This window comes from Gastrolobium bilobum, unplaced genomic scaffold (genome assembly GCF_033153095.1).
Source record: "Gastrolobium bilobum isolate Gb01-03AN ecotype WA unplaced genomic scaffold, APGP_CSIRO_Gbil_v1 utg78659, whole genome shotgun sequence".
In the NCBI taxonomy this organism is placed as follows: domain Eukaryota; kingdom Viridiplantae; phylum Streptophyta; class Magnoliopsida; order Fabales; family Fabaceae; genus Gastrolobium; species Gastrolobium bilobum.
This window is the reverse complement of record NW_026897683.1, coordinates 71,654-79,583: the sequence shown is the minus strand read 5'-3', so window position 1 is coordinate 79,583 and position 7,930 is coordinate 71,654. Positions and strand designations below refer to the sequence as shown.

General features: G+C 34.5%; 1 long non-coding RNA gene across 1 annotated transcript; it reads right to left on the bottom strand.

Moving 5' to 3' along the window:
- Window positions 1-1,971: 1,971 nt before the first annotated feature.
- On the bottom strand, window positions 1,972-3,952 carry LOC133309305 (uncharacterized). Its single transcript, XR_009751298.1, has 3 exons — window positions 3,767-3,952; window positions 2,421-3,580; window positions 1,972-2,106 (listed from the first exon to the last, which is right to left on the bottom strand). It is a non-coding gene; the product is annotated as an uncharacterized LOC133309305 (long non-coding RNA).
- Between the last annotated feature and the right edge of the window lie 3,978 nt (window positions 3,953-7,930).

Here is a 7,930-nt window from a genome sequence, read left to right as displayed (position 1 = left end):
GACGATCCTATCCAGACAGCTAAAGAATTGGACTTGGGCTCCCAATATTCCTAAGAGGCCCAGAAGTACACTCCTTCAGGTAAACCATCTATAAATACGAGGTTAAACCAATAAGGTACACACTCTCTAAACCCTCTCTCTTAGCTTGTCACTGGTGTGTGCACCTTGACTATGTCGATTATCACTGTGCACAGTGATTGGCCTACCCTCTCTCTTAGCTTGTCACTGTGCACACACCCCACACCTTGACTATGTCGATTATTACTGTGCACAGTGATCGGCCTACCCTAAAGGGTATCTCATTCATAGATACTTGAGAGAGGGCACCTAGATCCTACATAAAATATACCAGCCACCAGTCGGACATCTCTGTCTTTCAGACAGAACATTGGCGCTGTCTGTGGGGACCCGATAAACTTCGATTCCCACCCAATATTGGTGAAAGCGCAGTAGTCGCCGCCACATCCAAATCCTAAGACGATGGATGCAAAGTTCAAAAATGAAGCTCATCAACATCTCAAGGCCGATCACTGTCCTTGGGATGAAATTGAGATCGTGACCACCACCATCCTCGGGATCGTGGCCGAGATCAAGACGAGATTGTGACTGACATCGGGGTTAAAAAGAAAGGGGCAAGTCAACAAAAGCTTAGTCTACTTTCTTTTTATATTCTAAATTCACACTGGAAGAAGGAAAAAGATTCATCTTTTGAGGAAAAGATCCATTTTTGTGAAATCATATATCAATATTTCATAAAAGGAAACTTTTTGATATTTTATATGAATATCTGATAAAAGGATTATATTTTTAATATTATTTGGATTATCTTTATAATATTATATTAATATTAAAGAAAAAGATCCAAAGAGACCAAAAAACATGCTGCCACATGATCTACGTGAACTTCACAAATTTAGTCTCCAGGACAAATTTGACAAATGCAAATGACAACTTTGAAGACACATGGAAATCCGAGCAAATTTGACAAAAATGTAGAATGATTTAAAGACACCTTCAAGTCAAGAAAGATATATTAACACTTTTGTCATCCATGATGCACTGTGACGATAATTGATTCCTTGAAAGCTCAGCGCACAACAAAGCCGCTGATGTAAGCACTATTGTGTGCACAAGCTTGAGTCCGTGTTGGGCCAAGCCTGAGTCCGGCGATATCAATTGTTGTTAGTCGAGATAGGTGGACGGGATATATGGATTCAAAATTACTGTGAGAAAATGATCAGTTTGAATTCAGAATGTCGAGTAATATCGATAATGTCAATAATGTCATATTTATTATGAAATTATTGCTGATTAATTATTATTAATTATTGATTGTCGCTGATTAATTATTACATTGAATCAAAATAATTGCTGATTGTGGGATAATTAGTACTGATTGCTGATTGAATTAAATAAATCGTTGATTGTCTTCTTGATACTCTATTACTGAGCATTTGTTTCTATGCGAGAAATAAGAAAAAAATGTGGTGTGAGCCCCATGCATAATGCACCACACACTACAAAAAATTCGTCTTTTAGCCACGTTCAAAAATGTGGCAAATGTAAACAAAAAACGTGGCTAAAAAAAACTACCACACTTCTGCCCACCATGGCTAATCATGGCGTGGCATTTTTTTTGCCACATTTTTCTTCTCGCTTTGCTACTGCTGTCATGAGTGTGGTAGCGTTATTTTGGCCACGATTATTTTGAAATTAGCCACATTAAAAATGTGACTAATTTGTAGGGAGAAAATAAAAAAAAAATACATTTTTATTTCTTTTTTAATATGCCACTCAACCCAAAAAATAAAAAATAAAAATGTTCCTTTCCAAAATTAACTAGGTGCGATCTTTTGAGTACTTCCATATAAACAAGACAATATATTTCTCCTATAATATTGCTTTGCATCACAGTTATTTAACTTCAGCATTATGGATCTTTAATAACTGTTGAACAAATAACCAAAATAAGGGTTACTGAATCCAATGGCACCTAAGGCAGTTACTGTTTTTACATACAGAAAAGTCGAATGTAATTTGTATCAAATTGACGATTTTCGGGCACTTGTATGCATCTTTGAGCTTTGTGTAATGATCAATTTCTGCCTGTGCATGATAAATCACATCAAGCAACAAGCAACAAAATTCTGCCTATTGATGATCTTAACCTACTAAAATTCAAGGGTGAATACACCATTACTTGCCCACTTTAAAGACAAAGTCATTATATGAGCTTTTTCCAGGATTATTCATTAGATATTTTGAATAATAGGTGAGCTCTACACAATAGTCTTTCTCACTCGACCAATTTATACCATAATCCTGAAGCTTCGTTTTAAAAGCTTCATATAAGCAAGATGAAAATCGTTATTTACTCTAAGGAATTATAAATTTAAAAGCATCTAAGCCGAAATACATACCTTTCGAAGTGCTTTTATGGCAATCAGCAACTTATCACCAATAAATTCCTTCAAGAAGTCATCCTTATGGAGAGCTTCCAAAGACTCCAAAAGAGATTTTGGAGGCTTTTAGTATTTGGAATTGCATCTGTTTCATACATGAAATAAGAAGTTTGTTATTTTTAATAAATATTCTTACACAACTGCTGAAAATTATAAGAACCGAACATTTACACAACCACTAAGTAAATAGGCAAAAGAACATAAAGAGAAAAGGTGAAAAAGACAGCAAATTTGAATTTAAAGTTATTTAAGAAGTAAAAAATTAAGTTGATTATCCACATCCACTCTGTTACACTAGGATCATTAAATAAACTTTATTTGAAAATCATATAAGCTCTTCCTTGTTCCAAACAAACACTATTAGAGATGCATGTTGTCACACACTGTATAATCAAGGTTATATGATCTTACCAGTAGGTTCAGTAAATGATAGATGTCTACGAAGCCCACCAATGCCAGTAGAAACTATGGCAGCTAAGCCCAAATGAATACATAGCAAAAAGAAAATATTTAACAAAGCTGTTATAGCAACCAAGTTCAAGCTTATAATCACGGTGGTGATTACATCCACTGCACTTATTCCCATGTAGTGAATAAAAAATAAAAAATAGTTATATAAGAAAATAAAAAATTTAGGTCCAATTAAGCAGTTATATAGTTTAATTAACAAAATTCGGTAAGAGATCAAGGAGAGACAGAGAAAGTGAGGAAGAGGAAGTTACCTGATGACGCAAGAGAAGGAGAAATAGAAATTATAACATATGTACCTGCAGGTTTGATTTGACTTCAAATCGAACTATAAGGCACCTGGATTTTCCTAGAGTTTATCGATCCTCCATGGATGAAGTTTTAAAGATGAAGGTGAAAAGTGCTAAGCTAGAATAAAAAGAGGACAAAAACTTTGAAGAAACTGTGATTGCTGCGAACGAAATATGAAGAAAGATGAAATAAATTAAAAAATGAAGAAACAAAAACTCCTCAATTAAAATCATACCTATGTCCATTAGTTGCAGCTTAGAACTTATTAAAACAAAAAAAGATCATACCTACGTCCATAGGCCAATACCTTTTTTTGACTCAATTTGAAATGGGACCTTTCACTCAATTTGAAGAACCACCTACATAAAAAGCAAAATAAATAAGTGATTTTATATTTTATCTTGATATACAATCACAAATACATAAGCATGGTCCAAATATGACACTAAAAGCTGTAATATAATCCATTAGGCCAATAAAGATCATGCTCTCTCTTTTACCCTGGCTATCAATGCCTCAATTAGCAATAATTTGCAGAAATTTACCCATATGAAGCTTGCTTATCTGTTAAGAATCCTCCAGCCATCACCTGATTTCCAGTCCCTTCATCAAAACAAAGAGTTAAGAGGATCATGTTGTTCAACAAGTCAGAAATCTAAAGAACCTCACCACAAATAGGATAACAATTCATTAACGGTTCCCTACAATACCAAAAGTTTAGCTAAGCAAATAATAATCAAATAGTTTGCAAAAAGAAATTTACACATCAAATCTTAAAACAAGATATAGCTATACAAATGAAAATAATAAATATATTTGCACTGATGGCAAAGACAACAATAGGCAAACAAAATAAAAGCTTTTAGTCTCTGTATTACTTTTCTTGTTGAAAAGCAAGAAGGGCAGCTAACTCAGCCATGCTCACAACACCATCTCCATTCTTGTCAGCTGCTTTGAACAGCTCCTCTTTCTATAAAAAAAGAAACTGCATTGCTGAGACAATAAAGCTTGTAAGTACAAAACTAGACATCACGTTGTAACTTCATTTCATGATTCAAACCAACAAAGTGAAGATTTGGACTTATAGATATAACCAAAAAGCCAATTTTCATCGTCCAAATTCAAGAAAAGTTCAAATATTTAAGATGTTATTAGTTTTTATAAACCATAGAATCTGGAAAAAAAAAATCAGAAAATCTGAATCAAAGACCAAATCCAAATCCAGGTGTACCAGCAAACTAAAGATTATTTAGCGAGTAAATAATTCAAAACTAAAAAGTAATAGGAAAATATAAGATGCAAATAACTACTCCAGTCTGAACCTTGCTGGTTGCTACTTGATTGCCAAAAGCATCAATTAGGTCAGAAAATTCAGAAAATGCAGAAAGGCATTGAACCAATTGAGTCAGAAAAAAGTGACATCTAACACCCCCAACCCCTTCAAAAAAAAGTAATAATGTAATAATTAAATTAAAATAAAAATTAACTTAGCATCTGCTTCACTTCTTAATTCTTATTCCTTCACAACTTGTGTACATTTTTTTTTAACTTACCAATAATGATGTTTGCGATTTTTATTAGCTTAATTTACACAGTTGTAGGCTAAACCTAAAAGAATTCATGCTGCGTTTATCACAAAAGTCACAGTGGGACATACTCACCTTCCCTTTATGTTATGATACACTGCCCCATTCACTCTTTTATTTATTTACTAACTAGTCACTCACCACTCGCCTAAGAGACCACAATACTCAAAAGCCAATGATGCTTTCAACCACTCATTAGTGAGTATAACAAAATTCGACATCAAGATTCAAGAGTCTTGATTCGTTAAAACAAATAAAATATATATAATATAACAAAAATGAAAAAAAGAGTTAAAACAGAGGATTATTCACCTGCGATTTGCATTGAGGAAGCTTCTTATTCGTTAATATTAATCACTAATCAACCAATACACAGCTAATAATGTGCTGAAAGTTAATATGAAGAAAACGGCAGCGAAAGTCTACCTGTACGAAGAAGACGATAGCTACCAATATATACGAGCTTGTCCCTGTCGTCTTTGTGGATGAACAATGCGGTCTCTGTCTTTAGCAGTGATTTCAATGTCAGAGTGAAATTTGAGTGAGATTAAAGGGGAGTTATGGTGAGAAATTTCGAAAAAAAGTGTTCGTGAGGATTTATCAACGATTTAACTAGGTTGCAAGTTTCACATTGAAGAAATGCATAGATATGAAAAGATGCATAGATATGAAAGATGAAATAGTCACCTGAGAGAAAGATGAAGTTAGAGATTTTGCCCTAGAGTTTGGGATTTAGGGATCGAAGCAGAAAAAGTAGATCGGTTTTTTGGTACAAGTATAAAACACACATAATTTTTTTTTAATAATTTAAAATAATTTTGCTACATTTAATAAACAATGTTGTAAATTTGAGAATATTTTTGTCCGTCCATCATTTCAGAAAGTGTGGTTAAATAAATGTGGTTAAGCAACGTATTTCTTGTAGTGACAGTATGCTAGCATCATCTCATATTGGAGGGCGGGATAACACAGAATAAGCCATTAAAGACATCATCATGCAAGGCAATAACCATTCCAAAGAAATTGACTTCCATTGAACAGAATATGAGTCAGATAAGGAAATAACCCCTTCTACTTTAATTTGATTTCATTTGATTTTATTTCTTTCCTTTCAATTCATATGATATAGCTCAAATGAGGAAAGGATATCAATATTTTGAATAATATATATAATATATTTAATGCTACAAACATGTCTTCATAAGATTCCAAACTGACACATTATGATATAATTTGCAAACACGTTGCACTAGAAGCAACATGGTTTTGCTAGAAGTACATGTGTTTTTTGTTTGCTGTCCAATTTTTTAATAGCTACAGCTGGGTCCCACAAAGAAATGATATGGCAGGAGCACTTTTCTGTACGGGTACAAACACCATGGTTACAGCTTTGAACGAAGAAGCAATAAAATTAAGTAGATGCTCACGTTTCCAAGAGTAGCTAGCTAAACTTCTATATTGAAGAACAAACCTGGCCAAATATCTCCAATAAGGAATCCTGTGGGCCGTGCTATGAGGTCTCTCATTTTCGCCAAATGATTGCTTGGTTTCAAAAAAGAGAAGCAAAAGGTTACAGAAAGGGAATCTTCTGGCACACCTGTAGTCTTGTATGGGCTATCTTCATTCAAACCGAGTTAAGAACAATAAAAAGGGAAGTCCACAAGTGAATTGGGTGATCGGCACAGGGCCCACTATCTCACCAAAGAATGAAGACTCACCAATCAATCCTAAAGAGATAAGTCCTCCTATGTTAAATTTGAATTATCTTTTGGAATTTTTATGATATAAAACCCATGTGAACCGTGCAACGTGCATATTTGAGAAAAGCAAGCCTGTTGAAAATCTTCATACAACAGCTTGAAAAGGCTCCAAAATCACTACATATTAGAAGCATTTTATAATTATGACACTTGTCAATTCCCGTATACATCCAGTTCGCATGGATGAATATACTATGACATCAGGTAACATATAATTTCAGTATTGAAAAGCTCGATGTAGCCATCAGAATCTACACAGGGACCTGATCCCCAAGATGCACCGCGAGGTGCAGAGGTGTCTCCCTACCACGAATCAACATCCAGAAGGGATAGCCGAGTTATATAAGGCAGACATGCCGTAGAACCAAGCACAAATGGTCTTGACAATCAAAGTCTTTGCAAGTTATGCAGAGCGGCTGTAACCTATAAAATATTCAGATCAGCCGAGTTTACCACAAGACAGCAATTCTCTTGAAATAATGAAAATAAGGAGATAAGTTTTTTATACTTATATTTTGTTCTCATTTCTCACAAACGACAGAGATATACAGGATAATAAAGACATATATCCAAACCATCTTTAAGGCTTTATACACTTGAATCAATCAGAGAAAGAAGTATTAAAGCGTAATCCAGATCTTCTTGACCGATCGAGATCGACCAAAGCTAAAATGATGCAAAAGTCCGAGATGCAAAGAGAGGAATTGGCGGGTCTCTGGATTCGATTCCAAATCGGCATCTGTAAAAAAGTATATCAGCGATAAAGCCGTTGGAGTGCAAATTGATTCGGATGTTGATTTCCGTTGAATGTTAGGAGAAGAGTAAAACAAAGGATTTTTACCAAGGCAGAAGTCGTAACTTTTCATTCAAACAATAGATTTTTAAATTACAAAACTTGTAACTCTACAATAAAGACACTTAACATCACAATAAACTCACATAATTTCAGAAACTTAAAAACATAAAACTGACATTTAACGTTTGCTGAATTAAACCCATTAAAAACTAAATTGATTGCTGAATTAAACCCATTAAAAATTAAACTGACACATAACTCCACATTTAACGTTTATTCAACAAAACTCCCCCGTAAACTTAAATGCTTCTGCCATCATTCATGCCGATCAATTTCTTGTAGTTGTCAAGGAGTACCGTCGGTAGTGGTTTCGTGAAGATATCCGCGACTTGCTCTTGACTGGTCACGTGTGTTAGCTCCACATTTCCTTCCTTTACTTGATCCCGGATGAAGTGAAATCGGACGTCAATATGCTTGCTTCTTTCATGATTTACCGGGTTCTTGGCTAGCTCTATAGCCGACTTATTGTCAATTCGGATCACAGTTTGGCCGACTTGTTTTTCCTCC